This window comes from Triturus cristatus, chromosome 8 (genome assembly GCF_964204655.1).
Source record: "Triturus cristatus chromosome 8, aTriCri1.1, whole genome shotgun sequence".
Classification (NCBI taxonomy): domain Eukaryota; kingdom Metazoa; phylum Chordata; class Amphibia; order Caudata; family Salamandridae; genus Triturus; species Triturus cristatus.
The window spans coordinates 456473496-456494912 of NC_140591.1; the positions used below are offsets into that span (position 1 = coordinate 456473496).

Here is a 21417-nt window from a genome sequence, read left to right on the forward strand (position 1 = left end):
TAACCCCTCACTAGCCAACAAAGGGGCTTTGGAGCCCAAGGTGGCGACTCTCCAATTGCAGTGTAGAAGGAAAAAATATGTAGTAGCCGCCCTTTAGAGGGGCGTAGCGCGATATTTTCACCGTACACGTTTTCACGCCAAAACACACACAATGTAACACATCTGTAAAGCTGGAAGACTAGAAGTTTTGTTAAATAATGTGAACATTTTTAACATGATTGTAATACAGGCTATCCGAAGTTTCACTAGAGAGCACAACGTTCTACTGAAACTGGGGCACACATTTCGGCCTACATTTGCTTACAGGCAGTTTTTCCCCATTCTTTGCGTAATAAAGTGCCTGTATATTTATTTTTTCTCTCCATGTAAATTTGCGCGTTTTTTTTTCTTTGTTTACTTTGGGTTCCATGATGGCGTTTTTCTGTTTTATATCGATCAATCCAGGGCTTTAAGTGAAATGAAAAAAGGAGAGGGGTCCTATTAGAGGGGCGTGACCAATGTAATTAGGGGCGTGGTTAGCATAGTGTGCTGCCCAGCTGGTATTTTGCTGCTTCTATCATTGCACCCAGATGTATAATACAACAAGGACCAACTCGCGAGGGCGTGGTGGCAGCAGTCCAGCCACCGATGCACCGGTCGGCCAATTATGATTGGCAGTCGGACCACCATTGCAGTGGTGTGGTGGTCAGGGGCAAAGTAATATGCTGGTGGTGCCACTGCAGCACCGCCATGCATAGTACAAATTTCAGGACCACCAGCGATTGTCATGGAGGTCTTTCCTCCATGAAAAGGCTGGCAGGAGGCCCTCTGTTGCTCATGTACATGGGGATGCATGCAGGGGAGCACATGTAAACAAAAAAAGTGCTATGACACAGCCAGCATTGACTGCGCCACCAAATTTTTGTTACTTTTTTTTTTTTTTTTTTTACTTTTAGTCCGTGCTGCTGCGCAACATGAAAAGAAACTGCACAGGGGGGGTTTGGCAGAGGCTCTTGGAAGACCGGGAGAAGAACAGAGGGTGGGTGAAAATCAATGGAGGACGAAAATCAATGGATGGCAGGGGTGGTGGGGGGAAAGTTATTTTTGGAACGGGGATGAAAAACGGAGTTGTTATACAGAGCATTCACTCTCTGACCGCATGAACAGAGTACCAGCTGGCCAGTGGAAGGACAGTGGCCAAAGGAAGCAGTACTATCTCCATGGCATGATCGAAGACCCGGAAGACTCCAAAACCCTGGAGGAAGCCGCACGGCAGGAGAAGCAGCTGACCAATGGTAAGCAAAGAAACGAGTGAAGTGGTAGTCAACCAATGGTTAGTAAAAGTAAGTTATGGACTGGCTGTAAGCCTCTGTTAAGACTTTTTTGTTTAAAGACAATAGCTTTCTCTGATAGCGCATGCGAGCTGTAGGCAAAACCTAAGGAAGGAGCATTTAAATATCACACGCCGAAGACAAAACGTGAGAACCAAAGGTTGCAGTGAAATCTCCTCCCAGTTAAATACTGTAGTGAATTGTAAATGTGTGTGGTGTAGCCCATGTTGCAGCGCAGAAATTGTCCTTTAAGTTGGCCCCTTTGAATGCTACTCATTAAGTGGAAACTTCACTTGTAGATCTCCCCTGAATTGACCTGGAAAGATCCAGCCCTGATAATTCGTACGCTTTGGAAATAGAATTAATCCACCCAGACAGTCTAAGATAATGGACGAATTCCCCTTCCCAAAAGGCCGAAAGTGACAACAAAGGAGTCAACCTTACAGAAAGAGGAAGTCCATTCCATGTAAATTGAGAGTGCCCTATGCACATCGAGGTATGAAGTCTGGATTGGTTATAATTTTCAGGATTTGGGTAAATCATTGGCAGAATGATATCCTCTGAACAGTGAAGGAAGTAGGAAACTTAGGGAGGAAGGATGGACTCTGCCTAAAGACTATTTTATCAAGAAAAAATTTAAGGAATGCAGGGAAAGAGAGTAAAGCTCCTAACTAACAAATCCTCTGACAGAGCAAATCGCCACCATAAATTTAAGATGTGCAGAAATTATAGGCTCGAATGGAGGTCCCTGGAGAATCAAAGAACAAGCAGGAGGTCCCAAGGAAGTACAAGGGAATGTACTACTGGGCAGCACAGGAAAACATTTCTCAGAACATGAAAAGCTATCAGAGCTATAGCTAATTCTTCAGGACCCGAAAAGCCTGGATCACAGTCAATTGACTTTTAACTGTTGATGCTACGAGCCCCAAAAGAAAGCCATATCTCAGATAATCCAGAATTCTGTTTGGGTTGTAATTAAAAGGAGAGAGATTTAGAAGCACACCAAGCCTCAATACTCTACTAATGTCTATCTAGGATTTTAATGTTGATGGTCTTTTAGATTACTGAATATTCTCAGCAACATCATTGGAACAATTTCTAGCCACAAGGTTTAGCCTTTCAAATGTGAGTCCTCTTGATTGAGACGTTTCTCCGAATCCATACAGATGGGGCAATCTCTGTGGGGGAGATTTGGGCTGGAATTGCAAGAATCGGGCTGCAGACATGTGTTGGAGGATTGGCTACCATGGCCTCCTGGACCAATCTGGAACCACCAAGAAAACCCTCACATCATCCTTGCGTATCTTAGTGTTTGAATTAACTAGAATAGCAGAAAGTATTAAAGGAGACACTGAGTCTAAAGAATAGACATCACATTGGTTGCCTCTGCCCTTTGAGATGAAATTAGGTGGCAAATGCATAAAAGAAAGGTGTTAATTTCTGTGCTTCGAGATCTAGCCATGGGCAGCCAAGTCTCTCCATACTCTTCTGAAACAAGAGAGGGCATAGACCGAGGGATACTGAAGACTGGAGTTGGCTACTCAGACTCCACAGGCCCATCCTCCTTCCCCAGGTGATAAACTGCAGTCAGAGATAGGAGAGTTTGCTCTTCTCACAAACAAATCCTCAGAGAATGCGAGCCAACAGGCCCATTCCCATTTGCTATTTATGCATGACCTGACAGCTTGATTGTCGGTTTAAATGCAAACTACCTGGTGATGGATAAAAGTGAAGGAGAGCTTTGACCTTTCAGTTGGAAGATTGGGCCCTCTCTTGGTTGGACCATTTCCCCAGCGCCTTTAGACCCCCAAACACTGCCCCAACTCACCTTGCTGGCATCTGTTGTTAACTGCGATGTAGGAGGAGAGTGGAAGTGAACCCCCTGTCCAGGTTTAATTAATTGAGCCACCACTCAGGGCTTCTTCGAATCTGAATAAGAATCTCGTAATTCTCTGAAGCCGGTTTCCAGAACCGCAAGAGATGATGAACCAGAGGATAGCGATGGAGACGTCTCCAAAGACGAATGGCCATGGTGAAAGCCATCTCACCCTGACTCCGAAGCTAAGTTCTTGCAAAGACTTGAGTCTTTGCTGCTGAGAGTACTGACAGGTAAGAGGTCAATTATAACTTCCTTTTATTGTTAAGAAAATCTGGCCCAGATCAGTGCTGAAGTTCAAAGAGTTAAAAGAAAAGTCTGGCATTGTGTTAGGTTTTAGAAATAAACCGTGCTCTTCGAGTGTCCTGTAGACCTGTTGAACTTTTTCTTCTGCCTTGGAAAAAGAAGATGTTGTTAACAGGTCATCTAAGTAAGGATACCCTTGAACACCAGAAAAATGTAGCATACCCACCAGCTGAGCCAGGAGCTTGTGAAACACTGTGCTTATGGCAAACTGAAAGGCAAAACTTGAAACTACCGCAAACTATAGACACTTCTTGTAATTTTAAATGGATCAGTGCGTGGAGATAAGCATCCATGAGTTCGATCAAACACAGAAAGCCTCCTTCGTTCATCAGAGGCAAAATAGTCTATAAGGTCATCATTTTGAAAGGCTGATGGTAAATATACTTGGACACACCCTTCAGGTCTAATACAGGGTGACGCTCTCCCAGTGATTTCTGCACCAGGAATATTATTGAATAATTACCAAGGAATCTCTTCTCCTAAGGGACTACCATGACTGCTACTTTCTTGAGTAAAGTTGAATTGCCTGGAGCCTGACCTAACAGCAAATGGCATGTTGAGGAATAGTTTGTCAAAACTAGTGGTTGGTTTAGAAAAGATAAACTTGGATAATAGGAGGCCCCTGTATACAAGATGAACTTGCCATGTCACTGTCAAGACGCATGGTGTGCATACCAGAGAGCTTAGGGATCTCCTACAATACTGCGTTATTCGCTACTCTGTTGTGCATAAAACAATGAAGCCTGAACTGGTGTAGACACTAATACGTCGGCACCGGTAACTGACTATCTTGACACCTGCAATGCCTGCCTGGGTCCCTGGTGTATCCTACGGTAGGATCCCTAAGCTCGCTGGTACGCACACCATGCGCCTTGACAGTGACATACAGTGATCCCACGCAAACATCCAACGTCCTGGGCATACATTGCTACTTTACCCACATTAGTGCAGTCTTCTCAGGGACACCAATACATACGTGGTGTATCTGCATGAATCATCTTATCTGGATGGCTATAATACTATTAAGGTTATATTTAGTAACCTGAGAATCACTGCGTACCACGGTACCACGCAAGGAATGCTCTAGTTCCATGGCAATATTTTACACTATCTTTACGAAACCTTCTTCTCCAGCTGAACCATCATTACCATGGTGTTTACTGCGATGGATTCCTGATGAAGGCTCAGCCGAAACGCGCGTAGTGTCAACATAGCGCCAGCTTTTGCCCACCATTTAGCTATTTGCACTGAGCATGGTCTATAAAGAGTATTTATGGTTCACTAATTGATGTTATGTAAAAGTAAAAAAGAAAACACAAGATTGACTGATGTATTATATATGTAAATATCTATGTATTCACTTTGAATTTGGACACTTGAAAAAATATTGTTAAAGTCTATTTTTAAATATTTAAACTAAATATCAGAAACAAATTTACATAAATTTATCGTAAGAAATGAAAAAAATTCTCCTAAAAAAATGACCAATAAACAACTCAACAGAAATAACATGTCATGTTGTATATGTTTCTTAACATAAGTGTAATTGTAGTATTCAGTCTCAGATTTTTTTGCCCGCACTTACATAGTTAATGTGATTTGCCTAGATTCTTTTTCCCAGTTTGGGTATAGGAAAGATACAAGGTACCCTCTTGAAACAACCTCCAGTGCCCAGGCTTCTGATACATAAGGCGATCTCACCTCCTTTAATAAGAGCAGTCTTCGACAACTAGGACCAATGAGGCATAGTCATGCTTTTGGAGCAGGTGGGGGACGGGAGTTTTTTTTTAAACTAAGTCCTCCATCTGTTGGACAAACACTTTTGCTCCGCTGAAGGAAAGCTTCACTAGAATAGCCTTTTGGGAGGCCCCAATGGATGCCCCTGCAGCAGATGCACATAAGTTGTCAAAGGATGAATCTGACGAGAATAGGAGCTCCTGCTCCATAAAAACCAAAATTGGGAGAGGATGTGACATAACGGCTAGAGCGGCCGACCTCAAAGCTGGGTAACCGAGTTCGAGTCTCAGCAGGGACACTCAACTACCTGTGATTCTGGGCAAATCAATTAATCTCCCTGTGCCTAACTAAAAAATTAATATGTCCATCTGTAATGCAACTGGTGCTCATGTAAAGCGTGCTGATACCTTTGGGTCGGGTTTGCACTTTATAAAACGTAAAAAAATAAATAAATTGTTGCGTAGTCCCCTCCTCTTTGCAATTGGTCTTCTAGAGTCTGGAATTCTTTAAGGAGTGACTGCGCCATGTATGTTGTGTATGGACTGACACGGATAGCAAATTTGGAAGATGTGTAATTCACTTCACGACAGTCTAATTCTTTTGTCCACTGGATCTGCTGGTAGAGCATCTTCCAGTATTGTCATACCTTGGGTCGACCTTCCTGCAATGACATTGTCCACCTTCCCTGTGGCAAGGAATTTTTTGGTGAACTTTTCAAAAGGTTACATGAGAAACCAAGGTAAAGAAGGACTGTTTCTCTAAATCCTTGCATTCGTGTGTCAAAACACAACAATCCATGACTCATGCTCAAGGCGTTGGCACTGAGAAAATAAGTACTCTTCATTGAGGAGAGCAAAGGGCGAGGAAACTCCAATGTTCCTTGAGGTGTTGCATGATTTCTGCCAAATCAGCACACTGCACAAAATAGCCCGTGATATCTTCATCAGGGTCGGTTGTTGCATCGTCCACTTGCACCCTAGTTACTTTGAGAGCAGTGGGGGCCTCTCTTGCCTGTAAAGCTGTTTCAATCATTTGCTGAATGTCCTCCAAGCAGTCTACAAATGTTGAGGGCCCAAAAATCTACTGGGACTACAAAACATCAGGAATAGCGTGTCCTATTGGTCTGCTCTCTCCATTGCCACTTACCAAGCTAAGCAAGTACTTCTGATTGCCCCGGTACTTAAGCCACCGGCTCATGGCACCCGCGAGAAGATGCGATGCCTCATCTTAAAATTAAGCAACCAGTTGTTTTAATTTAGGACATTTCAAATGTGAAATTTTTCAGTGCCCCCTCACACGAGTACTAAATATAGAGACGCTAAGGAAAGGAAAGTGGTGTACAATGTCCCGATACATGCCTCCCCGAATGGCCACCTCGCGAGTATTAAATTGGGCACATTCGGTCCTGTTTGCCAGGCAGAACAGGGTGTCCAAAATCTGCATAATAAGAGTTAGTGGTCGGGGGCTTCGATTGTTGCAGAGAAAATGAAAAAAAATGATATTATTTGGGATTAAAATACATCATTTAATAAACGAGGAATGAAAGAAAGGAAGCAAAACTTGAGTCAGGAAGAAAATATTTATCTTTCTCAGAAGAAACAAAACAGGAGGTTCTGAGAAAACGTCTGCTTTAATGCAATCAGGGGATTAGATTGCCATATTCGGGGTATTTCTGAGTTGGGCTAGTCAGTTCATATCTGTGGGAAGGAAAATGACTCGAAGTAAAGACTGGATGAGGAAGATGAACGAGAAGGTAATAATTAAGACAGTTTGACATAACTAGTGTATTAGAGTTTTTTGTGGGTGTGAACAGCCTTAGGAATGATGGATATGTGGTTGAAACGAATTAATTGTTTATAATTTGGTGATTTGTATGGTAAATTGTATTGCATCATTTAACAGTTCTTCATACCCCTGGCAGGTTGCAACGCGCTCGTGTTTGCATCTGGATCCTGGGTCTCCTTCGGAGTGTATGGTTCACACAGGGTATTTGTTGGGATTAGGCCTATGGAGATGTTGGATGAAGTTTGGAACATGCTCTAAAGTTTGTACAGCAGCACTGCTACGCATACGCATGGGGTGTAAAAAATGTGAGACTAGACGGAGCCGCATATGTTGATTCCTACACTCTTTTATTTAGGTCCTATCTATGATTGTGCCACGCACCACATGTTTAATGATCTTCGGATTTCAAATGGTTGTAAATAATTCTAGCTCTCAGTGAGTTTCATTAAACCCTCCCCCCAAAATCATCTGACTGGACTAAGACTCCTACCTCACACTCTCCAAATAAATCTGAGCATCTCTACATCCTGGAATAAATTGTGCTTCTAGTCTCCCCAGATCAGAAGTACCCTACCTCAACTACCTCTGAACTATTTCATCCGCCTATCCCATTGTCTATTGTATTCTTATTTTATATACTGTCACTATGTATTTTCTATTTACTCCATATGTAACTCGTGTAAATGCTGCTGTGCCAGGTCTGTGCGGCTACTCTCCCCAACTATATAACACCCTACTGTAACTACCTATAAAAAAACTTGATAAATAAATATCCTAGCTTTGTGAACTTGGCGGAGTTCACACTGGTGTAACCTTTTTTTAAAGAAAGGCATACTCAGGAATGGAGCCATATAGGTTTGAAAAGCTCTCGTTTGTCGGCATGTCTGGACTTTGTGCTAAGGAAGAGACATCCAGATCAGTGATAGGCAAGCCGAGCAACACACATTACTTTTAAAAAGGATTCGTAAAGACCCAAGGAGGTAGTGTAGGGCAGTGCTACCTGAACCTTTTAGACCCATAGCTCACTTCTTAGAACACAAACTTTAGCAATCCACGTTCCTTTAATGGACATGAGGCCGATTTTTTTTTTATGTAACTAAAGCGTTGTGTTGTAGCGCAGTGTCATTTACAGACCGCATTTTTCACTGAAGTGGTCACTAAATTTGCACATACAGTTTTACTGATAAAAGCATACTGCATACAAATGATAGTGTGTGGAAATCGGGTTTCAATCAATATTTATCATTTGTGCATCACCAAGTAAAGTGTCTTGGTTTGTTTTGATCCTATCTAAATATTTGTTTCCAGGACACTTTGGAACTGTTAACCCCTTCGCCGCGGCAGGAATTCCGCCGTTGCGCTGGGGGGGGTTTGGGGGCAGTTGCGGTGGTGCTGTGTCCGTGATGGAACCACTCCGTCACGAGTCACCGTTGAGCTGTGCTCATGACGGAGTAGTTCAGTCACGTCTCCGCCCACTGCGCTAATCGCCCGCACAGGCGGGGAATTAGCGCCACGTTGGCGGAGCGGCCGCCAACGGCCGCAGCATGACAGAACCACTCCGTCATGAGCACAGCGCACCCGTGGCTCATGACGGAGTGGTTCCGTCATGAGCGGGGAAGGGGTTAAGAAATGTGCTTCATTTCTGATTTCCTAACTGCTGAATGTGTACAGTTAATTTATAGGTAGTTACATTTTGTTGTTTGTTACAAAAATGTCAGCCTTTCCTTTCTCACTCTCTACCACAGCAAGATTGTCAAACAATTCACTTTGCTATTCTTTCCTTGACTGCAAAGTGAGAGAAGTTTGTAAACTCCAATCCCCATGTTAAAAAAAAAACAAGCAGCAATTTGTCAGAAGTCATAGCCTAACATTTGACCTTTGTCTTTGAAGGCAGCAAATGTGACTAGATAAATACAGAATTTAATGGCATCTCTATTTAATGATTGGACTTTCACCACCCAGCAGTTCACAACTCACCAGTGGTTTGTGACGCACAGTTTGGGGAAAATTGGTGCACAGACTGGAGGGAGGGTGAATTTCTAAAGTGAATAATAAGTACTTTTCTTGCAGTAGCATTCTGATTTCTTCACAGTTTCCTCATCTTATGGAGGAAGTTCCAACTATACCCTCTTGACCCAGTCCAGAAGGGGAGTATGAGATGGGTGTTATCTTGTACCCTTTGATGAAAACCTTCATAAGGGAGAATTTCTTATAGACATCTCACTATGTAGAAGGATCCCCATGTAACTTGATTAATTTGAGGGATCAAGGTAAGGTCAGTATCCATAGTCAGTCCTACTTGGTGTGATAATATTGGGGAAGGCTCTTCTCCTTTGGCAAGAATGTGGAGCAGTGGACTGTTGTTCATTTCTATCATGCTAATTGAATATCTTATGTTTTTTCTGTTTAGTTTTAGGTGTTTAATGAGTATCTAGTGACCAGTAGCTAGCAGGCATTGGCTGATTAGACAGGACCAAGGGCCAAAAGGGTGTCAAGTTTTAGTTTAATTTGAGTGTTATCGGTTTAATTGTAACAGGAAAAAACTGCAGAAGACCCATAGATCCAGTTGAGACCTGCGTTAATCTAGTAACAAGCAACCATGTCTAAACGGGTAGCACTTCAAGGTAGTTTGATAAGGTACAAAATCAATTAAAATAGAACAAAAGACAGGAAAACAGCAAAAATTCTGAAAAATGTGGTCTGTATTTAAACCTATAGAGTATCGCAGTCAGTCATGTGTCTCACTTGCGGCGTTCACTTTCACATAAGCACTGCTGTGTACACCTAATTCTTGATTACATCTGCATACAGTGTAATAGTGCTGATATAACAAATAAATTGATACCCTATAGGTTTCAATACAGACCGATTTGTTTCAAAATTGTTGATGTTTTCCTGTCTTCTGTTATATTGTAATTGATTTTGCACCTTCTCAAACTGCCTTGAAGTGCTAGAAATGCAACTAAATGCAATATCAGCGAACCTCTTTGACTCCAGTGAATGAGAATCCCAGATCTGTAAAGAGCGCCGAGTTTACGAAAGTACTACAGTGACATGCAAACAGTAGAAACGCGATATCCTTGCGCATTTAACATAAAGCACTGCAATGCACCATTACAAGATCTTACTGGAGCTTCTATAGAGGCAATTCGTGGGACACCAATTCTTTCCTCTGGATCTTTTTCCATCGGGTGGGCATGCCACTGAACCATTAAGGTGATGCTATAGCTATGTTGTCTACAAGTTCCAGAAGCGATAATAGGAGATAATTCGATTTTGGTTAGTCCAAGGTCCAGCATCCTTATGTCCAGACTCAGTGGTAGTAGGAATGAAAGTTGATGTCGAAGAACAGGCACATAACACTCAGCAAGTTGTTGTGGCACCTCCAGGTAAAGAGTCCCTCAAACCCCATCACTTAGAAAACTCTTGTTACCCAGTGGTATAGCTTGCAGAGTGGATTAAATACATTATGAGCAAAGAAGTAACTGTAAAACAACTATGTTTCCCTTGGTGAGTGATCAGCAAAGGAAATCTTTTGTGTCTCTATCAAGAAAATCAAAACGATAATGATCGAACTGTGTGTGTTAATCTCAGCCTCTGCTGCATTCCAGGATATCATTTTATAGTTCTGGCTTGACTGCAGATGATTTGTTACCAATTGTTTGGAATTATAATGTAGATAGAGTTGGCTTTGGCTCCCCCAGCAGTGTATGTGCTGTTGGCTGAGTGATGCATCATCGCACCTTCCAGGAAGTGATCTGGTTAGAATGCATGAGGGTCTGTTTTACATGTGAAAAGTACACTCAGTCATCACACTGTTTTCCACATCCATTTCTAAATCTCCCATATGTATACCGTAGAGAAATCAATCATTTTCTGTTACTTTATTTACCATTGTTGCCAAAGCCATAAGGGCAGTGTTTAAAGTGATTAATGGCATTTGTGCATGCAGTACATGTAAGCAGCATTTTCGGATCACAGAGTTGATATGCGTTGGCACATTAAAGATAGAAATGTCAATATCCTATATGATTTCAATATCAATAGAGTGATTCCATTCCCTCAGGCCTATGAGATGTATTCCACGACAAGAGAGCTGAGATTCACAAATCCTCCAAACTCGAGTTGCTTGAAATGATCTGCTTTTCCTTTTTCAGAACTAAGTTTCGCAAAATAAATCAGTTCTCTTGATTTCAGTTCCACAACAGCTATTTTGGAATTAAAAACGAGTTTTTTTTATAGTTGCCGCATTTTGTGTCTCGCTAATATGGTTTCATAAGGATGTTCTTAATAGATGTTCGTATAAGCGAATTTGATGGGAAATGCTTAATCCGAGCCTTTGAGTGTGTTTACACAGATATTTCAGAAGCACGTATATTTGTAGTTTAGGATGTCAGCTATTTTTATTTATATTTTTTTATAATTTTATATAGCGCTGAATCACCCCGGGGGGTATCTCTGCGCTAGTAACAGACCTACAGCCGTGTCAAACTCATTAAAAAAGATATGTTTTCAGAAGCTTTCTGAACTGGAAAAGGGGCATATCAGCACGGAGATATTGTGGGAGATTGTTCCAGAGGCTCGGGGCCCAAGTAAGAAAAGGCTTTGCCACCAGTACGCGACTTCTTGATTCTGGGAATAGAAAGAAGACTTTTCGATCTGGATCTAAGAGAGCGTAAGGGAGTATAGATATTAAATTTCCTGGCAAGATAGGAAGGACTAAGCCTATTTAAGGCCTTGAAGACCATGCATCCTATCTTGAATTCCACTCTTTTCTTCACTGCAAGCCAGTGAAGCTTGATTAACAGAGGCATAGAAGGAGTCCTGGGCGGTAATCCCATCACTAGACGGGCCGCCGTATTCTGTATAACCTGTAGTTTACCTAGGGAGACTTCATGAGTCGAGAGAAGCAAAGCATTTCAATAATCGATTCTGCTCATAATCAGGGCCTGAATCAAAGTCTTCCTGGTTGAAATGGGAAGCAGGGGAAAAATTCTCCTGAGTAGGCCCAGAACATGATAGCAAGTGCCGATCGTTGAATTGACATGGGCATCTAAGGTAAGTTTTTGATCAAGCTTGATGCCAAGATTTTTTTATCTCTTCTTTAGGAATAGGGGCTTTACCCAGCTCCTCAGGCCACCAAGTAGGCGACCAACAGATGGCAGCACATCCAAACAACATAATCTCAGATTTTTCAGAGTTTAATTGGAGGAAATTACTTTGCATCCAAGAGGCAATAGCCATCATACCCTGGGAGAAAATATGTTGTATATCTGATCTTTTTTTATCAAAGGTGAGGAGGAGTTGGGTATCGTCTGCATAAGATATAGGGCTGAAACCCAAGTTTCTCATGAGTTTCGCCAAGGGGTCACATAGATATTGAAATGAGTAGGGCTCAAGCAAGAGCCCTGGGGGACACCCTTGGTAACTTGAGAGGGAGCAGATTTATAAGGGCCCATGGTGACTGCCTGAGTTCTATTCGTTAGAAAATCAGTCAACCATTTCAAAGCAAGTCCCTTAATTCCAAGGCCCTGCAGTCTCAACAACAGGATCTGATGAGAAATAGTATCAAATGCTGCTGAAAGGTCAAGCAGCACCAAAAGTGCTGCTTGACCGTTATCCAGAGACATCCTGATATTGTCAGTTACCTCTACTAGGGCAGTCTCCGTGCAATGTTTAGCCCGAAAACCAGATTGAGAGATGTCAAGAGAATGACTAGACTCAATAAACGCCGATAGATGTTTATTGATATGTTTTTCTATCAACTTACTCTGTAAGGGAAGCAGAGAAATGGGGCGGTAATTGGTCAACTCAGAAGGGTGAATTTTAGAGTTTTTACGAATAGGATTGATTTGGGCATGTTTCCATTCTGACGGGAGACTACCAGAGTTTAGAGAGCTGTTGATGATGGAACAGATAGGTAATGCGAGTTGAGCCGAGAGTTTGGATGAGACTTTAGCTGGAATAATATCAAGAGGAGAACCAGATTTGGTGCATTTCAAAAGGGATATCACTTCTGTAACAGTAATACTAGGGAAAGTAAGTAATTGAGAATGTTCCTTTGTATGATTCGATAGATCTACTATAGAAGAGGGAAGGGAAGTGTTTGCTGAGATAATTTTTTGATAGATATTTTCAACTTTATGAATAAGGAAAGAAGAAATATTGTTGCATAAGGATTGAGAAGAAATGTCTTTGGTCTCACATGCTTTCGGATTAGTGAAATTCTTCAAGATTTGAAAAAGCATCCTAGAGTTGTTTCCTGCTTGGTCCAACAAGGATGCAATATGAGATTTGCGAGCCTTTTTGATATTATTATGATAATTAGATATGGCAGTCTTATAGTTAGTTTTATCTTGCTCACTGTGAGAAAGACGCCATTAACGCTCTAGCTTCTTACAAGAGCTTTTTTCCTCCCGCAGAGCAGAGGAGTACCAATCAGTGGGAGTACCTTTCGGTAAATGAGTGAGAAGCTTCATAGGGGCTATCTTATCAAGCACATTTGAGATAAGAAAATTGAAGTGATAGAGTTGTTGATCAACATTATAGAACATAGTCTCCCTATCCCAAGAGAGAAATAGAGAAAGAAAATGATCGGGGTTCAGTTTATGCCATGGTCTGTACCAACGGTTAGCTGGAGTTATGGGTGCAGCAGGAATAATATTAGTAGAGCTAATAAGTTGAAAATTTATTAGCGAATCGTCAGTCCAAGTGAGCGGATTGGTGTCACCGCATTTGATATCCTGAGAATTTGTTAAAATAAGATCTAGAGTATGACCAGCTACATGAGTAGGAGCGGAGTTAATTTGAACTAATCCAGAGGCAGCCAGGTCTTGCAAACATAGCCTTGCATCCTGGTTATGAGCATCTTCGCTATGGATATTAAAGTCTCCTAACAAAAGGAAGTTACGAGTAGCGATTACATGTGGAGAGATAAAATCTTGCAATTGACTGGTAAAATCCAGTGTCGGGACAGGGGGTCTATATACCAAAGCACCTTTCCAACTGCAGCGTGCAGAAAGATCTATTCTAAATACAAGGCATTCAAATGCCTCTGTACCCACTTGATCTAGAATGGTAATTGATAGGGCTTCTTTGTGAATTATAGCTATGCCCCCACCCGCTCTGACTACCCTATCAAATCTAGAGATACGATATCCCTCAGGAATGGCCATGGCAATGGCAGGAATGGAAGAGGGTTTAATCCAGGTCTCAGTAATGAAGCCTATCTCGGGTTTTAAATCAGTAAAAATATCCCATATAGCATGCTTGGGAAGGGACCTAACATTGGCCAGAAAGCAATTCCATTTAATATTTTTCATTGGAGGTTGTATTTGGTTGGAGAAAGTATTATTAAAATAATCAAGAGATTTATTAGAGTGAAACTGTCGAATAGTAATCGAAGGAGAGCAGAGATAATCAATGCTCTGGAATCTACAAGCTCGACATGAAAAAGTGCCCTCTAATAAACAATATGAGTTGAGGAGATAACTTGCAGGAAGCGGGCTTAATGTTTAATAATAAGTCGCGCGTATATCTACGAGGTAGGCTTGGGGTCTGTGATGTAATTAATAATGACCTACCAGGGGTCCTGGCTCTTGGCGAAGGACTGGCGCGGATGGGCGCAGACAGGCTTTCATCTGGCGCACCACCGGCGCGTCCACTGCGCGCACGCGCTACGTGCTTGCATCTTCCTTGTTTAAATAGCCCTAGCCACTAGAGCGCTAACCAAAATGGTGCTCGGTTTACTGGCCTGACCTATGGAAGTTCTTGTGAGGCTCGCTAAGTAGCGAGATGTGATTTCAATTTTAAAGTGCAGGTGAGTGGACAACACAATTAATTTTAAAAACTAGCAGCCAAATGAGATCTAAAATATTATCTTAAAAACGGAGGAAATAATGCGCGCAATTACCTACCCTCGTCACTATGAGAGGGCAAGGTGCCGCAATGTAGAAATGCTATCAAAGCAGCTCATACAAGATCAGTATATGTTATATAATTAAGCCTTTCTGAAAAAGCAGATGTTATTAACTAAGTGTAGTGGTGAGTTGGTTGTGGCTGTTTGTCGTTATCTGAGAGAGGTGTCTATCCGGTTCAGTCTTGTTTCCGTCTGCACTTGTCTCTGCGAGGTGAACTATATGTCATTAGTTGACTTAAGTTCCTTCCATTTATTTTAAAAGTTCAAACTACCAAATGAACTCAGTGGTGACGACTTTCCTTGGGTCAGTTAGCAGCATGTGGCAAATTGTTTTCTAACCAACCAGAATGGAGCTTCTTCTACTAGGTCGTATCCATTGACAAATAGTCAACAGGATTGGAATTCGCTGTTGCAAACAGGTGATCCTAATGTGGAAAACTGGGAGTACGTCGAAAATTGTTCGGCCACGTGGATTTCTCTTAACCAGCGCACTTGCCCCCGCCTGGGGCTTTATAGTCATAAAAGAGAGGCGTACCTAATGGTCACCTCTCTTAAAGCTGCACCCAACCGCTCAGCCTTTCCACGCTCACAGCCCCGCCTTCCAGAGGTCCAGGTCTGGAAGTGCCTGCACTTTACAGGTGGCTACCTCCTGAAGAGAGGAGAAAGTGCCTTTGCAGGGTGTGAGTCTGCGCACTTGCAGGCAGACTGACTGTCGATTTCTAGTGATGGTGACAAAGGCATAGGAAGACATTTAATTGCCTGCTCTCATGGTGTCATTCATATATGTGCAGTGTGCCTTGCAATGCCACAGCTCCCCTAGCCACCCCCCCCCCCCACCCCCCCCTTTTTGGGGGGTGGGTGTAACGCTACACAGGAGCAGCGATAGTTTCACTTTCAAAAAGCTGCAACAGAGGACTCAGTCACCAGACCGCATGCGAGAGGAATATAATGGTTGACCGATGACGTTCGAATTCCATTTACAATGAAGAACTCCAGTGCTCTTTCCATAGTAGTGACAATGACCACGCATTTTAACTTTTCTCGTTTCTTCTGTATAGTTTCTCATTACATGCACACTAATCTCACCGGGAACAGCTCGATGCCTGACGCTCCCAAGAGAAATGTGTTGGCATTGGGCACATTTTTCTGCTAGGCTGGTTTCTCTGAAAAGCTGTAAACCAGGCAGGTGTTGCATTGCATCAACACCTGTGAGACACAGAGGCTAGGAGGAATTAAGTGCTATGTTCTCTCAAACTAATGATGCCATTTTATCAGCTTATAAATTGTTAAACATTACTCTGGCCTTCACTCAGAGGGGCCGAAACACAAGCCTAGTTATTGAAAGTTAGGTGACTGAATAACAGATAACAAAGTTCTATGTAGCGGTACATACAACAAGGTTTCTCATAGACTGAAATTCAGTGGTTATAGTATCTTCACCCATGCAGTTTGTTTATGTTAAAGGAAGAAATACTGTGAGGCTAAACATTCAATACGAACAAAATAGGACTGGTGGGCGCTGCCATGTTTAGAAACATCCTGTGTTCCAGCGACCCAAGTGTTTCTGTGATACTGTACTACTTTCTTCAGACATAGCTTGAAATTGTATTAGATAACTGACTGAATGAATAGCTGAGTGCTTGGTTTAGTTCTTAAAAAAAATGCAACCCATCGTCGACATGGGGTGGCATGCTTCAGTACCATGTTGGGGCTTTGTAGGCACATTCAAAGCTTTTGGAGTCTTTTGTTTGTGGAAATTGTAGAGGAAGTGAAACGAGTCTTAATCATGAACTGTTTATTTATTTATTTAATGCATTTTTATAAAGCGCAGACTTTACCGAAGGTGTCAGAGCGCTGTACAATAGAACCAGTTACGTTACATGAGAGAAATGTTACAAAATAGAACGTTACAAAAATAGTAGGACACAGTATCAAACACAGCAGGCAAGAGGAGGTAGGGAAAAACATAGAAGGCAAGAACACAATCTCAAACATAGCAATTTACAATGACTAACGAACTTCATGGCGGGGTCTGAGAATGAGTTAATTAGTTCTGAAAGTGTCTTTGGAATAGAAGAGATTTGAGGTCAACTTTGAAGATCCGGATGGAGGTGGTGGCACGGAGCAATGGAGGAAGCGAGTTCCAGATTCTCACCGCATTACCTGAGAACGATTGAGCCATCAATTTTTCCCTTTTTAAGGAGGGGGGGCTCATGCAGAAACTTTCCTGCATTCCGAGAAGGTCTCAAGCCTCCAGAAAATTTCAGTTTGTTCGCCAGATAGCGAGGGGAGGAAGTGTGCAAGGCTTTGTGGGTGATGCAGGCTGTTTTGTAAATAGCTCTTGCCTCGATGGGAAGCCATCGGAGAGAAGACAGGATAGGAGTAATGTGGTCACTTCGTTTGGACCCTGAAACGAAGCGAGCTGCTGAATGGAGGGCGGATTTGGGGGGGGGGGGTGGAGGTGAGATTTGGGTAGGCCAATCAGAGGAGCATTACAATAATCCACTCTAGAGAGAACTAGCGATTGGACCAAGGTTTTTAGGTCTTTCTCCGGCAAGAACCGACGAATCCCCCACAGAAGGCGCAGCTGATAACATGCGTTCTTGGCAATGGAGTTGATGTGTGAGATTAGGTTGAGTCTTTTGTCAAGTATGACACCTAGGGATTTAGCGCAGTCGACAATGATGAATGAATGAATGAGTTTATTTATAGAGCGCTACGTCCACTCCAGGGAGCATCTTGGCGCTATCAGACCGAAACAAAGGACATAACGGTAACAAAAGAAATAGAGAAACAGATGGCATGATTAGCATGATAGCAGAGAGAACACAATACTATCATTGATAGAGAAAATCCAGGTTTTTAAGAGCTTTCTAAAAAGCACTTCAGTTTGCGCCAATCTCAGCTGGGCCGGCAGCCTGTTCCAAGCCTTTGTCCCTAAAACCGATAAAGTTTTACCCCCTTTTGTTTTCAGTCGAAAACGGGGGACTACCAAAAAATGTCCAGATGGGTGTACTGTTAAGTAAATTCAGCTGATCCATCCAGGATTGAACAGGAGGCGGGGAGAAAGAGGTAGATAGGAGGAGGAATTAAGTTTTGGAGGGATTGAGAATGAGTTGGTGAACTAACATCCAGTTGTGAATAGAGTTGAGAGTAGAGTTGAGTAGTGAGAGATCTTGTGAGGAAGACACCTTGAGGTAGATTTGGGTGTCATCCGCATAGAGATGGTAAAGGATTCCAGATTTGCTTAGGAGGTTCTCTAATGGTTCCAGATGGAGATTAAACAGAGTGGGTGCAAGGAAAGAACCTTGAGGGACGCCTTGACCAACCACCAGTCGAGACGAGAGACTGTTCGCTATCTTGATCATTTGGGATCTGTCCGAGAGGAATGAGGCAAACCATTTAAGCACTGTGCCTTCCACGCCCATTCTCTGTTGAAGAGTGTTAAGGAGGATGTTGTGATTAACAGTGTCAAAGGCTGCAGAGAGGTCTACAAGAATCAGAAGGCACGATTCCCCCGAATCGAGTATATGCAGCGCATCATCGATCACTTGCAGGGGAGACAGGGATGTGAGGCATAGGAGGGTGGAGGGGAGGTTGTAAAGAGATGGGAGGTGTAAGAACAGAATCTTCAGGAACTTCATGGGTGACACTCAGAGGTCACTGTTGGATATGCCTTTTGACAGGTCCCGCCTATTTGGTGAGAAAGCAGATTCCACACTAGAAAGCTTAAAAGAAAGCAGAGCCACAGCATGCTCGCTTTGTCTCTCCACGCCCACAAGGCAGTATTCCTAACAGTTTCACCCCTTTTGAAGCCTGGTCAGTGTTTTTGCATATAGACAATACAAAGGCCCACCACCCAATAATAGGCACCCCAGTCCTTTCGAGGTCAGGGATGCAGTAGACAACATCCAGGCCTGCATTCACAGGAAACAACAGAAGTTTTCAAGCCACTTTAGTTTGCCCGTAGCGATATAAGATTACCCTGTGGGAGGCAAAATCAGTCATTTTCGTCAGTGGCAGGCCATAACATCCAAAAGGTGGGTCCTCTAGATCGTTTAAAGGGGCTACAGCCTGCCATTTCTTTCCAACCTGCTACATTTTCCACCCAAATCTGAGCTGCTTTCTGAAGAGCACTTTTGGTGGAAGCAGACATAGAGACAGTCTCTGCCTAGTAAATAGAAACTGGATGTTACTCCCACTATTCCTAGTCCATTTTAGATCTCCGACCTCTCAATTTATTTCTGCGGAAGGACAATTCAAGATACTCTCACTGGTCCAGGCTCGGTCTGCCCTTGATCCAGGAGATTGAATGATAGCGCTCTACCTCCAGGACACATTTTTCCATATTCCCATCCTACAGGCCTGCAGACCCATAGGTGCTTTGCAGTTGAAGGAGGGCCACAAGCATCTATAGTTTACCATCCTCCCCTTCAGCCTCACCAGTGCTCTTAGCTGTTCATGAAAACGATAGCGGTGGTCACAACATATCTTTGGAGGTCGGGCATACCAGTCTTCCTTTACCTCGACAAGTGGCTTCTGAAGGTAGGCTCACCACAGTCAGTGGAACCCCCTCCAGATGACCGCAAACTTCTTGACATTGTTGGGTTCACTATCAAAATGCCGAAGTTGCACCCGACTCCTTTGCAGAGGCTTCTTTTCATCTGAAATCTCCTGGATACAGTGTGTTACCAGGCCTTTCCTCCAGATCAGTGAGTCTATCTAGGCCATTTAAGCTAGTGATCCTGAAGTTTCTGCTTCTTGGGTCTCTGTGGGGTTAACTCTGAGGTTTCTTTGCCTATTCGTCTCCTGCATCCTGCTTGTTGGCTGTCAGTAGGGAACTCAATTCTCATTTGGGCCAGCACCAAAGGAACCTGTTTGATTCCACCTAGGTTTCAGCAGCAACTACAAAAGTCCTGCAGTGGAGGATGCTCGATTGCAGTTAGACCAGTGGCAAATCAGTCTCCCTGTTCCACCGAGAGCTGACAGTGGTAACACATGCATCACTGCTGGGTTGGGGAGATCATTTGGGAGAAGTGGAGATCAGAGGTCTCCACTGGAGACCCTTTTCCACATCAACCTGCTGGTGTTGTGGGCCATTTGCTTGGTATTTAAAACTTTCCTGCCAACCAATAATGGGATGCTGGCTCAGTTCCTCAATGACAGTGCTCCAGCGGAAAAGGGCAAATTTACATATCCTCCCTGCATCACAGACCCGTCATCACACTTATTCATGCACGCACGCACGCATCCATTGGTGGGGACCCATAACACCAACACTCATACATCTCACTCCGAATCTGCACACAGGAGTAAAGAGGCGCTGGACATGTGGGGTACCTTGTTACCTATCGGAAGTAATTATTTTACATTATATACATTATATACACCTGCGCCTATAGAATCCTAACTTTAGCATCAAGGCATTCCACCACTTGGTCGATGGACCAATTAGTTGGACTGGTTGATGGTGATTTAGAACCAGCTAAAACGCATTTAAAGCTTCGGAAACCTTCAATAAATCAGTACCTTATTAAAGAATCACAGACTCATTGCTTATTAATCAATGTTTAGTTTATCTAGTTAATTCACTCCGTTCAGCATAATCAAAATTTCAGTCAAATCAGAATTCTAATGAGCGATTTCTTACACTTTGATCATGAACACAAATTAACATTACAATGATATTTACCTAGATTTGAATATTGGCGACCATTTTCCGGAAGAACCCGTCAACCCACAACATAATTCCAAATTCCCTCAGATGGAATCAGCCTGTTAGCCTTAATAGGAACTCAATTTAAATCCAAGAAAAGTCCCTCTCAGCACGACAACAGTCCCGTAAATGTAGCCAAGGTGATCGCGCTAACGAATCGAACCTCCACACCAAGAGTCACCAATGGAAAAATGGTACAGACCTTTTTCTTCTACTAGATACCCCTCTTTTATATCCTTTTTCCCCTTACTTCTAGAACAAATATGCAACAATTTTAAAGGCAGAAGTTTTCTGATTGGCTAAATCCCTCTGAATTTGCAAGAAGTGGTGATTTTCCCAAGTTGGTTTGCTTCCCATGGGACAGAGTATGACATCTCTCAAAATTGTAATCTTTTCACGGGTTCTCAAGCGAAAGTTCTGAAGTAACAACATGTAGACCTCCGGGTATAGGTCTCTATTGTCTTTCAGTCATTCACACTGGTTGGGTCCTGGCAATCCTCCACGTTCCTATCCTCGACAAGGAACGCGTAGTCTTGTGGTTAGAGGTCACCTGGAGATCTTCAGAGCCATCCGAGTCTGCACAGTAGACATCGTGCTCAAATGACGGTGGCCACTTCCGAACTCCATTTTGAATACCGCGGCCTAGTAGGCCCGAATGCCAACTTAAGCAAAAACAAACATAAAAGTAATTAATATACGGAAATGAAGACTCTAATGTTTAAACCCACACTAACCCCAATATATATTAGTATTGGCTTAGCTTATAGCA

At 42.8% G+C, this 21417-nt stretch overlaps 1 protein-coding gene across 1 annotated transcript in view; it reads left to right on the top strand.

Moving 5' to 3' along the window:
- RB1 (RB transcriptional corepressor 1) overlaps positions 1–21417 on the top strand; it is a 1278597-nt gene that overhangs the window by 728737 nt on the left and 528443 nt on the right. The window lies entirely within an intron of this gene.